Here is a 17,974-nt window from a genome sequence, read left to right on the forward strand (position 1 = left end):
TTTATACTTCGTGTTAGCTTTTTCGTATTGTATCCATTCAAGTTTTTTATAGGTTTTAAAATCTTTTAGGTCGTCAAAACTGCAATTTAGTCGATCAAAGTTCTTAAATCGTCTCCAGTTAAAATCCACTTTTTCTATATGGTGCATATCAAGAAATTCTGCTGAAACTTCACACTCTTTGTCACTACTATCGTCATCACTATCGTCATCATAACTACCATCGTCGTCACTACTAAAATCGTCATCGCTACTGTTACCGTCATCTCTACTATCACCCTCATCGCTATGATTTTCTTTAACATCTTTAGCACTCTTTATTTTGATTTCAGTGGATATTTCCTTTTCGGTTACTAATAATAAGTCTTTACATGTTTTTAGTTGGGGTTTTAATGATGTTTCTGTTGTTTGACTCCCAATCTTATCCTCTTGATCTTCTGCTTGATTCCCTTTTATCTTATCCTCATTTGTTATATCGTCGATGACCAATGGTAAAACTGACGCTGTATCGTTAGTTGGTTCGCTTGTACAATTATTTACTTTCTCCTGGTTTGTTATTACTTTTTTTTGGTTTCCCACATCTTTTTGTCCGGTATAGATTGCCCTAACTTCATAACCTTTAAGGTTAATGAATCTAGGGATTGGTTTAGTTAGGTTGTCCATTATTACGACTATTATACCCGAGTAATAGGGCGTATTGTATTTTGGTGTTCTTTTAAGAATGGGGTAGGTCCGAACATGTTTTCCGAAACCTAGCTCCTCTAAAAACTTACCGGCAGGAAAGCTACATTTTTCTATAGGTAGTCCAAGGATAGATATTGTTACCCTTTTACTGATATTTCTACTAGGGGTTGATTGGTACAAATGATGCATTACGCCATTGATGTTTAGCCCTTTTTCGAGGATTGTATTCTTGACTTTGTCATTCTTCATAACAAGCTCTATTAGTGAACCGTTACGAATTTGTTGAAAACCGTAGAGAAATTTGTCATATCCTGCGTCTTCAACAGCTGATAAAATCTCATTATCGCTTAGTTTCGTATTTACTTTACTTAAGATGGTATTTTTGAGAGAACTATACTCAATTGAATTGGTATTATTTGTTGCAGCTTGCCTAATGGTATTGCTGGCAGCTTGCGCGTAACTTTTAGTTTGAGCTGTAGAAACATCTATTTTAGTAGTATCTATTTCCATGGTTGATTTAGGATCTATTAGTAACATTGTATGTAGTACTAACAGTATATTTTTAATACTCAGTCACTCAAAGGCCAGTAGACCTCTAAAAGAGGTCTAACCAACCTCTTTACACTCGCACTCACTATATTACACTTGTTGAGATCTACGATCTCTATAAAAACTCTCTGTCACTCAGTGCTCACAAAAAGCCAGTAGACTTTTAAAACACTCGCCTTTGCAACCCGTGGACGGAGCAAGGTAAAACCAACAAACAACTCAGAAGGCCAGTAGACCTTTACTATACTAGTTATGATCACTAGCTCGCCTAAATAAACTAAGAATCAAGAACAGATACTTTTTTTTTTTTTTTTTTTTTTTTTTTTTTCTAATTACATATATTTCATTAATAAATATTTACATCAGGGGACTATTTACAATAAGGGGGGGAAAGATTTTTAATGATATCATTTATTTTTTCTTTGCTTTTCTGAGACAGTATTTTGTTTCTTTATTATTTATTTATAGAAGTTTAGCAAAAATCTATTTATTTATTTAAAATTGTTGTGGTTATATATAAAAAACGAAAATCGAAAAGTCGAAAAACGAAAAAATAAATCGAAATGAAACCACAACAGGATTTTAATAAAATTTAATAGAACAAAATATTAACGAGTTTAAAATAAATATGCCTGGCTATTACCCCAGGCTGTTATAAAAAATACACACATCCGTCATTGCCACCGGGCTTTGCAGGACATGTTCGTGTTTTTCTTGTTTAAAGTATATAGTGCTGGCCATTAAGCCTCGCATTTATAAAATATACGCATGTCCGTCGCACCCACAGGGGCTGCTGGGGACATGCTTTTCGTTTATAAATAAAAATAAAAATAATGTTACTTGTTTGGTTGAAAACCGACAATTATAAGAGAAGAGTTAGATTTGGATTATTTTTATCGCTAATTGCATTGTTTATAGAAAACATGTTGTGGAATTTTTCCACGTTGTTTTCTCTTAAGTATTTTTTATAGTTTATTTTCCATATATTTCTAATATCTTTTTTGATTCTCTCTGCAATTCTTGCCGAGGGTATATTTTTGTTTTCTTTAAGTTTCATGTTTCTGGCCCACCATAACCGCGACGTTATTAAGTGAGCCAGAGTCATTGCTATTTTCGCAGTGTGGTCTTTCTTTGACAAGTGCTCGATGTTTGTTAGAAAGATCGCATGAACAGTATTAAACTTTTTTGTTGGTAAAAGTCTTTCGTACGTTGGTATAAAGGCCTTCCACACAGACCTAGCCTTTTTGCAGTTGATAAAAGGGTGCATTGTTTTTTCCACTGCGCCGCATGATTTACAATTATTGTTTCCGCGGCCTCTGTTTTTCCTCCAACTCCGAATTTTTTCAAGAGTCGGAAGTGAGTTAGTTAAGGCTCTCCAGAGGGTGTTTTTGCTGGGACCGATGGCGTGAGATACAAAGCTTTTCTCCCATATTTTTTGCCATGGAAGATTTTTTTGTAGCATTGTATCCCATGCCCTTTGTATTTTTATTAAATTGAAGTTTTCGTCAGCTTTGGTGAGAAACGCGCGGTTATTTTTTGCGCTTTTAGGTTTAATTTCTAAAATTTTGTCATCGCACTTAATGTTCTTAATGACGTCTTTATAGTAAAATGGGAGTTCGTTTAAAGATTTGGGAAAGTTGTTTTTTGTAAGAAACAACCATTGCGGGTAGTTTGTTCGCGCGTGTTTAGCTAGATGGTGCGCCAAATAATAGTTTTAAATAAAGCATGACTCGTGATTGTTTTCTTGTTCATTTATTTGGAGTATATGTTTTGTTCGGAGGGCTAAACCTTGCTTTTTTGTGTCAAGAATGCCCAGTCCTCCTTTATTTATTGGTAGATTTAAGATATCGCTTTTTATGGGCTGCGCGTATTCGCTCTGCCATAGGTACGCTGATATTTCTTTTTTAATTTGCTTGGCGGTAAATTCGTTAATTGGAAAGCCGTTGGCCACGAACCACACCTTAGAGAGTGCAAGAGTATTAACAAAAATACCCTTGCACCTCAGAGATATGTTTCTGTATCTGAAACTTTTGATTTTTTTTCTAAAGTTTTCAACGGCTCTCATCCAATTTGCGCTAGCGGTGTAGGCTAGATCGGTGTGGAAGGTAATACCTAAAATTTTAATGCCTGAGGCGTTGCACCAGTTAATATTAAACAGCTTTTGGTTTAGTATTCTGGTCGCGTTTTTATAGTGGATGTGGTTAAATCCACCTAACGCCAGACCTTTGGTTTTGCTTTTGTTAATATTTGATCATGAGGCTTCCTCGAAATTGTCTAGCGTTTTGAAAACGCATTCGATCGATTTCGGGTTCCTCAGGAATATTGTGGTGTCGTCAGCGTACTGCATTACTTTTAAATTGTTTTTTGTGCCAGGCAGGGGAATGCCATCTATGTCAGGGTTGTTTCTGACTTCTAGAGCGAGGGTTTCCACTGCCAGGCAATAAAGCATGAGTGAAATAGGGTCGCCTTGACGAACACCTCTGTTTATACTAAAAGGTTCACTCATGTATCCGTTGTTAATTATTATCGATTTAGAATTTTTCATTGTTTGCATAATTGCTGTTATAAATTTTTCACCTAAGTTGAATTTTTTAGTGTTTCAAACAAGAAATTTCTGTCAATTTTATCAAATGCTTTTTCCTGGTTGATTGTAATCAGTACACTATCTATGTTTTTTTCGTTAGTGTACTGTATTAGGTCTCTGACCAGGAAAATGTTGGAGAAAATATTTCTTTCCGGTACCGAGCAAGTTTGCAACGGTCCGAGAATTTTATCTAGTACCTTTGACAACCTCAATGCGAGGGCTTTAGTGATTATTTTATAATCCGCGCACAGCAGGGATATTGGTCTCCAGTTTTGCAGCGCCGTCAGGTCACCCTCTTTTGGAAGGAGACTAATCAGCGCCGTTCTCTGTGACCACGACAGCTCGTTATTTGCATCGAAGACATTACCGTTCATAAGATCGGTAAGTTCTTCTCCGTAAATATCCCAGCATTCTTGATAGAATTCTGCCGGGAGGCCGTCTATCCCTGGTGTTTTGCCTTTGTTTAGGGACATTGCAGCGTTATAAAGCTCCTCGCTGCTAAAGGGTATATTTAAAGATGCGTTTTGGTCATTCGTGAGGGATGTTTTTATATTTGCTAAAAATTTGCTTTGTTTTTCTTTATTGAGATTTTTTGTTTCGTAAAGGTTTTTATAGAAATTTCGAATTGTTTTTAATATTTTGACGGTGTCCGTGTGAACGGTGTCACCGTCTCTTATTTCTCTTATAACTTTTTTCTTTTGGTTATTCTTTTCCATATGAAAGAGAGCCTTGGAAGGTTTTTCGCCCTCCTCTGCAAGGGTTTGTTTAGTTCTTACGAACACGCCCCCGTCGCAGAGTAGTTCTTGAAGCTCTGATCTCAGATCCTCAAGCTTTTCCAAGTCTCTCATTTGTTTTTGGTTTTCCTCATCGATTTGTTTTTGTAAAGATATCTGTTTTAGCTTTATTTCGCGCTTTTTGGATTTTGACGCCTCAATAGCAATCAATTTTATGCGGGATTTTGTGATGTCCCACCATTGATTGCTACTGGAGTAACTATGTTTGTTAATTTTTGCCAATTCAAAATCCTTTTTTAGTTTAGCTTTAAAGGCGCAATCGCTTAATAGACTAACATTTAAGTGCCAGTAGCCCGGGCCTCTCTCATTCACCTTCTCAAGTTTTAGAGTACAGCCGAAGGCTTTATGGTCACTTACTTTGTTTTCTATTAAAGCGCATTCGCAATTTCTTGAGATTGTCAAAGGTACATAAATTCTATCTATTCTACTTTTAAAAGTTTTGTCCTGTTTTTCATAGGTGAAATCACTTTTATTCGGGTTTACATATCTATAAATATCAACCAACTCGAACTTTTGGCAAAAAAAATTCAAGTTGGCTTTGCCTAAAGTATTGCTTTTACTATGTAGATCACCCCCCTTCTCTGTCTAACAGAGGGTTTTCAACCATATTGAAATCTCCCGTAAGGATCATATATTCTGATCCGCGCGCATGTTTTCTTATTTGGTTAAAAAAGTTTTCTTTTTGTTGTGGGTCATTTGGCCCGTATATATTAATTACTCTTAGATTACAGTTTTTCAAAGTAAATGTGGCTGCAAGAATTCTCCCACAGTCGTCTTGAGTGACTTCTTCGAAAATAGTGTTGTCTTTTGTTAGAATGGAAACACCTCGCTCTCTTTGGTTTCCGTTATTCCAAAGAGAGCAACCGTTAGTGTGGTGTTTCCATTCATTTGTCCAAGTGTTGTTATTTTTCTCGGTACTATGCGTTTCTTGCAAGCATATAACGTCATAGTCCGAGTTTTTGAGAAATCGAAATATTTTGTTTCTTTTGGTCTCAGTTTGGAGACCGTTCACATTTAAGGTGAGAATTCTTACATCCATTTATAATCAAAATTAAAAAGTGAAAGAAAGGTAGAAATTAGTTTAAAAATGCGCGCATTTGTTCAAAATATATAGTAAAATGACAGATAAATATAAAAAATATATTACCTTTATTATGTTCAGTCTTTTGTAGATCTTTTGATGTTTTTGTTTTTTTGATTGTTCTGCGCAGTTTTTCTTTTTTTTTGTAATTTAATATCTTGCTGGTCGTCTTCCATTTGGGACTCTTCGTTTTCTTCTTCCGCGATGTTCTTCATTTCACTGTCTTTATGTATTTCGATAGTTAGGTTTTCATTGGTAATGGGGTTTATTTTCGTTATATCATTTTCAATTAGGTTCGAGGTTTCATTTGTTGGATTTGGTATAGGTTGTTCAATGGTGGTTTTTGCGGTTTCATTAGTTGGCTCGGTTGTATCAAATATTGGCTGTTCAATTACAGGTATCAGTTGTTCGGACGTATTAACCATAGGTTGAACAGAACTTTGGCTTACGGAGGTTGTTGGTGGAGCTTGCGGATTATCTTTTGGTGTAGGGTTTACATTTTCTTGAGGGGGTATTTGGGCAGATTTAGGTTGTACAGGTTGTGATGACGGTTGACCGTTGTGCTTCGTTCTGATAGGATACCCCATTACGTTCATGCTGACCGGCGTCGGGCAAGGCATGTTTTCCATAACCGCCACGAGAATACCTGTATAGTATTCCGTTCCGCTAACAGGTGTTTTTCTCATGACAGGTTTTGTGTAAACATGCCTGCCGTAGCCCAACTGTTCAAGAACGGTGCCAATCTTTAGGTTTTTATGTTCAATCGGGAGGCCGAACACAGAAACGTGAGTGACTTCGCTCGGCTCTCGATCGGGGTTTGATTGTTGAAAAATATGATGAAGGCCGCACACATTGAGTCCCCTCTCTAACAAAAGGTTCTTCGCAGTGTCCGTCTTCATCACAATCTCCAAAAGGGTGTTTCCACGAATTAGTTGAACTCCTTCGAGTTCACGTGCCAAGTTCACAGCTTCAAGAGCACTAATGATTTGGTCAATATCAATACGCTTTCGCAGTCTAGCAATTAGGGTTTTCGGGAGGTTCTTCTTGTAAGCGCATTGGGTTGTTACGTTGGTGTAGGTTTTTTTGATAATTTTGGGTCGGGCTTCCGCGTCCCTTAATTCTTGGTTCCTCTTTCGGTCCGATTCGTTATCGGATTCGTCGTCGGTGCTGTAGGGTGAGAGAATCGATACAATTTCATCGCCATTTCCATTTGCTGTTTTCGTCATCCTTTCGATAAGGCATTCAGCGGTACTTTTGATGTTTGAGACCATTTCGTTAAAAAACCAATAATCACAAAACTCCTAAAAAAACCACTAAAAAAATAACTTTATCCACTTTAAAAATCGCTGTCTCGGCTAAAATCACGAACAGATACTACACTTGATCTTAGCCATTAGGCCGAGAAGCGTTAAAATCGCGAATTGGTTTTGTGGTTTATCCTCCTCCGGCTAATTGCCATACAGAGGCCACATTACCAAGGACCGCAGAGTAAAGTTCGGCTCCTAAAGGAGCGTCATAACCCGGCTCTACGGACCAAGAGTAAAGTGATTTTAGGAAGAACGAAGATATGTTAGAGTGAAAGATAGAAGTAGTAGATTTAGAAAGATAGCATAGAGACAGCGGACAGGATTGCACGCGGTGTTAGAAGGTGCAATTAAAAATTTGTTCGCGAACTAATTTTTAATTAATACGTAACGTCACGAACCTCATCGATACAGTAAAAATCATATATATAAGGAATTAGATTGCTTGTGGGTTAGTTTTTTTTAAATAAACTTTTTTTATTACAATGCACAGTGGGCCAGAATGCACTTTTACTGGACAAAATTCATAACTAATTTAATATTAGAGCTATATTCAGTAAAATTAGTATGAGTACTAATATGATGTCTGCGCTTTTTATGAAGGTAATATTTTTTTATTTCGTTGCTATGGATTTCTTTATTTTGCTTAGCAACAACCTACTTTTGTTATCTGCAGATATTTTATAAGTGCTTTATTCACTAAATTTGGCATGAGTACCAATACGAGATCACACTTCTTACAAAAGTGATAATTTTTTAAATTTAGTTGTTATGGATACTTATATTGCTTAGTTACCGGATACTTTCCTTAGTTACAAAGTGGTAAATTGATATTTGAATATCTTATCGGATTTTTGACCCACCTATATTGAATAGAAATTGAGTACTTAGGTAAATAATGTTTTAGGAATAATAAAAGCAAAAAATAGTGCAAGAAAACGTTATCAATTTTAAATTACATCAAAAAATTATAAAACAATAATATCGTTTGAAGATTGTTTAAGTAATTGTAAAACATCTTGTGCCTTAGCACAGGTTCCTGAACTGCACAGATTCTTTGCAAAGTATGAGTCATTAAATCTTTTAAAGGAACTAAAGCTGAATAGTCCTCCACTGTTATGTTTGCAGGATAACATTTCAATTTTGCATCTCTGACATCATTGTAAGCGGGGTAGATGTTATATTCTTTCTCCAAGGCTCCGCTTCTAATCAATTGATATGAAGCTTTTGTCAGACTTGCATCAATTATTAAAGCCAGTGCTTCGTCTGCTGAATATTTAGTTGCTTTATCTGTATTTGATATATTTAAAACATTCTTGGCAGCAATAACAACAGGTTCATCTCTAAATTTTTTATTAGCAGCAAAAAATAATTCATTGGATGAATGAGATTCAATTAATTAAGATACACGCCGTTTTTTAGTTGTATTAGAACTATTATCAAATGCAACTGGTTTTCGACCACGTCTACTTGCAGTTGGTTCATTGTCTTTTTTTCTGACAATTAAATATTCATTAAGCCAGTTCACAAACTTCTTTTCAAAACTTTTCACAGTATAGTTTGCAGATTTCCACTTTTTTTTATACAAGTAAACAAATCGTTGAACAGCATGTCTAAAATCAACGTCTTTAAAGTCAGCAAATTTCGGCTGAATAAATTTTTATATATCTTCAGTAATATTTTGTTTTGAAATACTAAGATTGTTTTTTTGGAGAAAATTATGAATGTCTAAGTTTAACAAAACCATATCTAAATAATTATTGTAACAAGTATTTTGTATTTAAAAGTAAAATGTTATAGTATATTTGCCGCCTGGACTACTAATACTTGTTAGTAATTAAGTTACTACAAGTGTTAGTAATTAAAATTAAAAGTAATTAAATTACTGTCGGTGTTAGTAATTAAATTACTAACAACTACCGAAAATGTGTTGTTGCTATGTTATGCAAAGTAAGGTATCCATAGTAACCAAAAAAAGTTAACCTCATAAGAATTCTGAATCTCATTTTAATACATACCCCCAATATTGTGTATTCAGCGCAAGTAAAATACTGTTAAAACAACGTTAATGTAAAAATGAATAGTATATAGATACTACTTTTTTTTTTTTTTTTTTTTTTTTCTTTTATTACAAAATTAATAAATATATACAATTTTTTAATAACATTAACTAAGTTTTTTATGTTTTTACAATATATGTTGTTACAATATAGCGTAAATATATACATTTTTTGTTTTTTTAAGTTTTATTACATAATTTTGTATTTTTAATTTTTTATTTTTTTGTGTTTTTTAATTTTATATTTTTTTGTGTTTTTTGGTTTTATATTTTTTTGTTTTTTATTTTTTTTGCCGTTGTGCGGAAAGAAATCAAGAGTTTAGATTAGGTAAAAGGAAAGAAGAAATTTCAAAATAGGTTAAGGAGAGGTTTATAAGGTAAAAGTAAGATTTATATCCAAAAAAATTTAAAAAAAGGAATTACAGGACTTTAACATAAACATTACGTTACGAACACTATTGATAAAAAAAATATGTTTTAAAAAAACATTTCATATAATAAGGTCTGGCAGTGATTTGCTAATTTTATATAACAATAAGTTTGTTGTATAACATAGAAAAAAAAGAAAAAAAGCAAGAGGGAAGAAAGTCTTTACTAAACATACCATGAGCCGTTGTTTTATTTCAGCTCATATGTTTAGTTTCAGACTTCCATTCTCTACTTGACAGAAAACATTTTTTATAGAAAAATTCTCACAGAAAATGTCCGCGGTGTTTCTACGGACATGATAATTATATTTTAAGGTAATAATATTTCTGATGTTCCTGATTATTACCCTGATCACTGCCATTGGGTCAATTTTTTTGTTACTAAACATGTGGTGGCATCTACTGTTCCATATTGCACTCATGATGGTTTGAGTGAGTGTCAACAGCAGCTGCGAAGTGGGGCTTTTCTCCGATAAACTCGCTGTTTCAATCGAGAAAATCGAATTTATCGGAGAGAAGTTGTTTCGGGATGTCAAGGAGTTATATACATGTTTAAAATATTCCCAAATTTCAACAGAAGAAGGACAGTAGGCAAAGATATGCATGTTGTCCTCGATTTTACCACAAGTTTTGCATTTGTTATTTTTGACGATCTGTTGCCTTGTGCTTTTATCTAGCAAGGCCGCAGAAGGTAAACTGTTGTGTAAGAAACGAAAGAGGATGTTTTGAGTCGGTCCGCATGCGTGGGAGGTAAAGTTTTTTTTCCAAATTTGGGTCCACGGCATTGTTGTTTTTGTTGAACTGTTCCAAAAAAGTTCTGCTGGCACGACTGTCTTTTTGTGTTTTGCCACTTCTAAGTAAAAATTTTTTGTTGTTTTTAGGGGGATGTTAAAAAGGGACCCGTTTTTGCCTAATATTTCTATTGTTGTTTTGTAGTACTGAGACGTTTTGTTGTCCCAGTGTTTCGGAAAATTGTTCTGCTTTAAAAAGTTCCAGCTTAGGTTTTGATTCGTAAGTTTTATAAGTGAACTCGCCAACCAATACTTTGAAAAGTAGTAATAATCGTGAGCTTTGTCCTCTTCGCATTCTTTCAGTTGAAAGAGTGTTTTGAGGCGAAGTGCAAGACTTTGCTCCTTCGGTGATAAAATTTCGAGGCCCTCGCTTTTGACGGGTAAGAAAAGTGTCTCTCTCTTGACCGGATTGTAATTGGTCTTTTGCCACAGATTTTCGAAAATGGCTCTGTGCAGACGTTCTATTACCCATTCGGGAACGGGCAGCACGTTTGCCAGAAACCATACTTTTGACATTGCTAACGTATTTATCAACATAGTCTTTCCCCTAAGTGACAAAGTACGTAGTCCCAGAAACTTGAGTTTTTTCTCTATTTTGTTTAGAGTTACTAACCAGTTGAAATTGGTAGTATCGCTCAGTCTGGTGTAAAAAGTAACACCTAAAAATTTGAAACCGGTGTTGTTGTTCCACTCTATGCCGTCCAATTCCGGGTACATTTTAGGATCAAAACCCCCAAGGGCGAGACCCTTGGTTTTTGAGGCATTGATCACTGAACCACTTTTTCAAACAGCTTTTTCAAACAGTTTTACTTTTTCGAAGAAACAACGGACTGATTTTACGTCCCCGGCAAAAAAGTTCAAATCGTCTGCGTACTGCTGTATTTTAAGGGGTTTAGATGTACCTGGTAGCGGGAAACCCTCTATTCTGCCGTCTGCTCTGATCACCAAAGCGAGAGCATCGGCGACAAAAACATACAGCAAGAGAGAGAGGGGATCACCCTGTCTAACTCCCCTTTCCGTAGGGAAGGATGCTGACAGGAAACCGCAATTCAGAACAGATGCCGAAACTTCCGAATATAAGGTGTTAACAAAAGATACAAAATTTTCTCCGAGATTGATTTTTCGGAGAATCTGAAGCAGAAAAGCACGATCGACTTTATCAAACGCCTTTTCTTGGTCTATTGACAAAATGAAACAAGGTAGATTTTTAAATTGCGCGTAATCTATAAGATCACGGACTAAATGTATATTTGAGAATATTGTTCTACCTGGGATTCCGCAAGTTTGATTTGGTTCTATAATTTTCCCCATTACTTTTGCAAGTCTTAGGGCCAGCGCTTTTGTGATTATTTTGTAATCAGCGCCGATTAGGGATATGGGCCTCCAGTTTTTGCATTCGGTAAGATCTCCTTGTTTGGGGATCAGTGAAATAATAGATTTTTTCATAGATTTGCTAGTGTTTTTTTCTACGAAAAGTATTTCGTAGGCAAGTTCTTCAAAATCTTTTTCTAAAATGTGCCAAAAGGTTTTATAAAATTCAGCTGGAAGTCCGTCAAAGCCCGGAGATTTTCCGTTTTCAAGTTTACAAAGGGCTTCTTTTAGTTCGGCGACGGACAGGCGGGTGTTTAAAAATTGATTTTCATCATCACTTAAACGTTTAGTGATGTGTGACAAGACATAGTTTTGGCTGTCTTTGCATAAACTAGTTTTGGTGTAAATGTTTTTGTAATGCGAAACTAGGGAGTTTAGTATTTCACCAGGTTCACTCGTCAATGTGCCGTCATTCTTGCGAATTTCGGTAATTGACTTGTTCCGCTGTTGAACTTTTTCCAAATTATACAAAAATTTTGAAGGTTTTTCTCCTTCTTCGATTAGTTTTTGTTTCGTGCGAATAAACGCTCCGTGAAACTGGAGCAAGAAAAGAGCATCGCGTTTTTCTTTGATGCTATCTAAATTCGGGTTAGCGTTTTGTCGCTCCCGTTGGATTTCGTTTTCAATCCTTTTGATATTTTTTTTGTTTTTCGCACTTTCCTGTATCGATATGTGTTGTAATTCAGCCCTAACAAAAAGTTTGCAGTCGTCCCACCATTTTAAAATTGACGTATAGGACCGTTTTCTTGTTTGCCAATCTCGAATTAAGAGCTCAATTTTTTGCCTATGTACCTCTATTTCCAAAAGAGAGCAGTTTAATTTCCAGTATCCTGGTCCTCTCCTGGTTTTACTAAAATCGACAGTTGTTGACACGAACTCGTGGTCGGAAAAAGGGTTGGTGAGAATTTTATTGTATGTTGTTTTTTTGGCGATTTTATCAGGGCAGTAGAATCTGTCGAGTCTACATTTGACCGTCTGATTGCGCCATGTGAATTCTCTTTTGTTGGGAAATTTGTAACGATAAACATCTACGAGGTTATACTTACCTTGGAGGACCCCGAGTTCAGCAATGCCGTAGGTGTGATATTTAGCGTTGTTTGTGCCCTCTGTGTCAAGAGGCAGGCTTTCGACCATGTTGAAATCCCCGGCCATCAGGACGGGTAGTCCTGTGTCCTGCAAGAAATCTCCAAGGTCGCCAAAAAAGAGGCGCCTTTCTCTCGGCACATTGGGCGCGTAAATATTCAGCACCTGCATTTCGTGTTCATCAATTTTTATCATGACATTTAATATTCTTCCGTTGTTGTCCCTTTTTAGTTCGTGCAAAGACACATTGGATTTGGAGAGTATCGCCACCCCACAACAGTTATGACTCGGACCTGAGTTCCAAATAGACTCGCCAGTCCATTCGTCACTCCACTGTTTAATAGTGGACGGTCCGGATTTTGTTTCCTGAAGGAGGATAAGATCGAAGGTGGATTTTTTGAGAAACCCAAAAAAATTATTGCGTTTTTCTTGATCGTTTAGACCATTTAAGTTGCACGTTAAAATATTAATAGCCATGATGGAGAGGATCAGGTTTCCTAATTTGAAAACTCGTGTACCTTAAACATGAATATAATAATTTTACAACCTGATATAAAAAACACAAACATAAAAACCTTAACCTTATAGCACGAGTTTTCGTTTGAACTGACGTAATACGAACAATAGGATTCGCTGGACCATAACATTCCACAAAAAAGCGCGAACCTTTTACATTAACGTTGTTTTAACAGTATTTTATTTGCGCTGAATACACAATATTGGGGGTATGTATTAAAATGAGATTCAGAATTCTTATGAGGTTAACTTTTTTTGGTTACTATGGATACCTTACTTTGCATAACATAGCAACAACACATTTTCGGTAGTTGTTAGTAATTTAATTACTAACACCGACAGTAATTTAATTACTTTTAATTTTAATTACTAACACTTGTAGTAACTTAATTACTAACAAGTATTAGTAGTCCAGGCGGCATATATACTATAACATTTTACTTTTAAATACAAAATACTTGTTACAATAATTATTTAGATATGGTTTTGTTAAACTTAGACATTCATAATTTTCTCCAAAAAAACAATCTTAGTATTTCAAAACAAAATATTACTGAAGATATATAAAAATTTATTCAGCCGAAATTTGCTGACTTTAAAGACGTTGATTTTAGACATGCTGTTCAACGATTTGTTTACTTGTATAAAAAAAAGTGGAAATCTGCAAACTATACTGTGAAAAGTTTTGAAAAGAAGTTTGTGAACTGGCTTAATGAATATTTAATTGTCAGAAAAAAAGACAATGAACCAACTGCAAGTAGACGTGGTCGAAAACCAGTTGCATTTGATAATAGTTCTAATACAACTAAAAAACGGCGTGTATCTTAATTAATTGAATCTCATTCATCCAATGAATTATTTTTTGCTGCTAATAAAAAATTTAGAGATGAACCTGTTGTTATTGCTGCCAAGAATGTTTTAAATATATCAAATACAGATAAAGCAACTAAATATTCAGCAGACGAAGCACTGGCTTTAATAATTGATGCAAGTCTGACAAAAGCTTCATATCAATTGATTAGAAGCGGAGCCTTGGAGAAAGAATATAACATCTACCCCGCTTACAATGATGTCAGAGATGCAAAATTGAAATGTTATCCTGCAAACATAACAGTGGAGGACTATTCAGCTTTAGTTCCTTTAAAAGATTTAATGACTCATACTTTGCAAAGAATCTGTGCAGTTCAGGAACCTGTGCTAAGGCACAAGATGTTTTACAATTACTTAAACAATCTTCAAACGATATTATTGTTTTATAATTTTTTGATGTAATTTAAAATTGATAACGTTTTCTTGCACTATTTTTTGCTTTTATTATTCCTAAAACATTATTTACCTAAGTACTCAATTTCTATTCAATATAGGTGGGTCAAAAATCCGATAAGATATTCAAATATCAATTTACCACTTTGTAACTAAGGAAAGTATCCGGTAACTAAGCAATATAAGTATCCATAACAACTAAATTTAAAAAATTATCACTTTTGTAAGAAGTGTGATCTCGTATTGGTACTCATGCCAAATTTAGTGAATAAAGCACTTATAAAATATCTGCAGATAACAAAAGTAGGTTGTTGCTAAGCAAAATAAAGAAATCCATAGCAACGAAATAAAAAAATATTACCTTCATAAAAAGCGCAGACATCATATTAGTACTCATACTAATTTTACTGAATATAGCTCTAATATTAAATTAGTTATGAATTTTGTCCAGTAAAAGTGCATTCTGGCCCACTGTGCATTGTAATAAAAAAAGTTTATTTAAAAAAAACTAACCCACAAGCAATCTAATTCCTTATATATATGATTTTTACTGTATCGATGAGGTTCGTGACGTTACGTATTAATTAAAAATTAGTTCGCGAACAAATTTTTAATTGCACCTTCTAACACCGCGTGCAATCCTGTCCGCTGTCTCTATGCTATCTTTCTAAATCTACTACTTCTATCTTTCACTCTAACATATCTTCGTTCTTCCTAAAATCACTTTACTCTTGGTCCGTAGAGCCGGGTTATGACGCTCCTTTAGGAGCCGAACTTTACTCTGCGGTCCTTGGTAATGTGGCCTCTGTATGGCAATTAGCCGGAGGAGGATAAACCACAAAACCAATTCGCGATTTTAACGCTTCTCGGCCTAATGGCTAAGATCAAGTGTAGTATCTGTTCGTGATTTTAGCCGAGACAGCGATTTTTAAAGTGGATAAAGTTATTTTTTTAGTGGTTTTTTTAGGAGTTTTGTGATTATTGGTTTTTTAACGAAATGGTCTCAAACATCAAAAGTACCGCTGAATGCCTTATCGAAAGGATGACGAAAACAGCAAATGGAAATGGCGATGAAATTGTATCGATTCTCTCACCCTACAGCACCGACGACGAATCCGATAACGAATCGGACCGAAAGAGGAACCAAGAATTAAGGGACGCGGAAGCCCGACCCAAAATTATCAAAAAAACCTACACCAACGTAACAACCCAATGCGCTTACAAGAAGAACCTCCCGAAAACCCTAATTGCTAGACTGCGAAAGCGTATTGATATTGACCAAATCATTAGTGCTCTTGAAGCTGTGAACTTGGCACGTGAACTCGAAGGAGTTCAACTAATTCGTGGAAACACCCTTTTGGAGATTGTGATGAAGACGGACACTGCGAAGAACCTTTTGTTAGAGAGGGGACTCAATGTGTGCGGCCTTCATCATATTTTTCAACAATCAAACCCCGATCGAGAGCCGAGCGAAGTCACTCACGTTTCTGTGTTCGGCCTCCCGATTGAACATAAAAACCTAAAGATTGGCACCGTTCTTGAACAGTTGGGCTACGGCAGGCATGTTTACACAAAACCTGTCATGAGAAAAACACCTGTTAGCGGAACGGAATACTATACAGGTATTCTCGTGGCGGTTATGGAAAACATGCCTTGCCCGACGCCGGTCAGCATGAACGTAATGGGGTATCCTATCAGAACGAAGCACAACGGTCAACCGTCATCACAACCTGTACAACCTAAATCTGCCCAAATACCCCCTCAAGAAAATGTAAACCCTACACCAAAAGATAATCCGCAAGCTCCACCAACAACCTCCGTAAGCCAAAGTTCTGTTCAACCTATGGTTAATACGTCCGAACAACTGATACCTGTAATTGAACAGCCAATATTTGATACAACCGAGCCAACTAATGAAACCGCAAAAACCACCATTGAACAACCTATACCAAATCCAACAAATGAAACCTCGAACCTAATTGAAAATGATATAACGAAAATAAACCCCATTACCAATGAAAACCTAACTATCGAAATACATAAAGACAGTGAAATGAAGAACATCGCGGAAGAAGAAAACGAAGAGTCCCAAATGGAAGACGACCAGCAAGATATTAAATTACAAAAAAAAAGAAAAACTGCGCAGAACAATCAAAAAAACAAAAACATCAAAAGATCTACAAAAGACTGAACATAATAAAGGTAATATATTTTTTATATTTATCTGTCATTTTACTATATATTTTGAACAAATGCGCGCATTTTTAAACTAATTTCTACCTTTCTTTCACTTTTTAATTTTGATTATAAATGGATGTAAGAATTCTCACCTTAAATGTGAACGGTCTCCAAACTGAGACCAAAAGAAACAAAATATTTCGATTTCTCAAAAACTCGGACTATGACGTTATATGCTTGCAAGAAACGCATAGTACCGAGAAAAATAACAACACTTGGACAAATGAATGGAAACACCACACTAACGGTTGCTCTCTTTGGAATAACGGAAACCAAAGAGAGCGAGGTGTTTCCATTCTAACAAAAGACAACACTATTTTCGAAGAAGTCACTCAAGACGACTGTGGGAGAATTCTTGCAGCCACATTTACTTTGAAAAACTGTAATCTAAGAGTAATTAATATATACGGGCCAAATGACCCACAACAAAAAGAAAACTTTTTTAACCAAATAAGAAAACATGCGCGCGGATCAGAATATATGATCCTTACGGGAGATTTCAATATGGTTGAAAACCCTCTGTTAGACAGAGAAGGGGGGTGATCTACATAGTAAAAGCAATACTTTAGGCAAAGCCAACTTGAATTTTTTTTGCCAAAAGTTCGAGTTGGTTGATATTTATAGATATGTAAACCCGAATAAAAGTGATTTCACCTATGAAAAACAGGACAAAACTTTTAAAAGTAGAATAGATAGAATTTATGTACCTTTGACAATCTCAAGAAATTGCGAATGCGCTTTAATAGAAAACAAAGTAAGTGACCATAAAGCCTTCGGCTGTACTCTAAAACTTGAGAAGGTGAATGAGAGAGGCCCGGGCTACTGGCACTTAAATGTTAGTCTATTAAGCGATTGCGCCTTTAAAGCTAAACTAAAAAAGGATTTTGAATTGGCAAAAATTAACAAACATAGTTACTCCAGTAGCAATCAATGGTGGGACATCACAAAATCCCGCATAAAATTGATTGCTATTGAGGCGTCAAAATCCAAAAAGCGCGAAATAAAGCTAAAACAGATATCTTTACAAAAACAAATCGATGAGGAAAACCAAAAACAAATGAGAGACTTGGAAAAGCTTGAGGATCTGAGATCAGAGCTTCAAGAACTACTCTGCGACGGGGGCGTGTTCGTAAGAACTAAACAAACCCTTGCAGAGGAGGGCGAAAAACCTTCCAAGGCTCTCTTTCATATGGAAAAGAATAACCAAAAGAAAAAAGTTATAAGAGAAATAA

General features: G+C 35.5%; 2 pseudogenes; one reads left to right on the forward strand and one right to left on the reverse strand.

The window, feature by feature from the left end:
- Positions 1–6,945: 6,945 nt before the first annotated feature.
- Positions 6,946–7,099, reverse strand: LOC136084455 (U2 spliceosomal RNA; annotated as a pseudogene).
- An 8,263-nt stretch (positions 7,100–15,362) lies between these two features.
- Positions 15,363–15,516, forward strand: LOC136084456 (U2 spliceosomal RNA; annotated as a pseudogene).
- Positions 15,517–17,974: the final 2,458 nt, after the last annotated feature.

This window comes from Hydra vulgaris, chromosome 08 (assembly GCF_038396675.1).
Source record: "Hydra vulgaris chromosome 08, alternate assembly HydraT2T_AEP".
Taxonomy (NCBI): Eukaryota; Metazoa; Cnidaria; class Hydrozoa; order Anthoathecata; family Hydridae; genus Hydra; species Hydra vulgaris.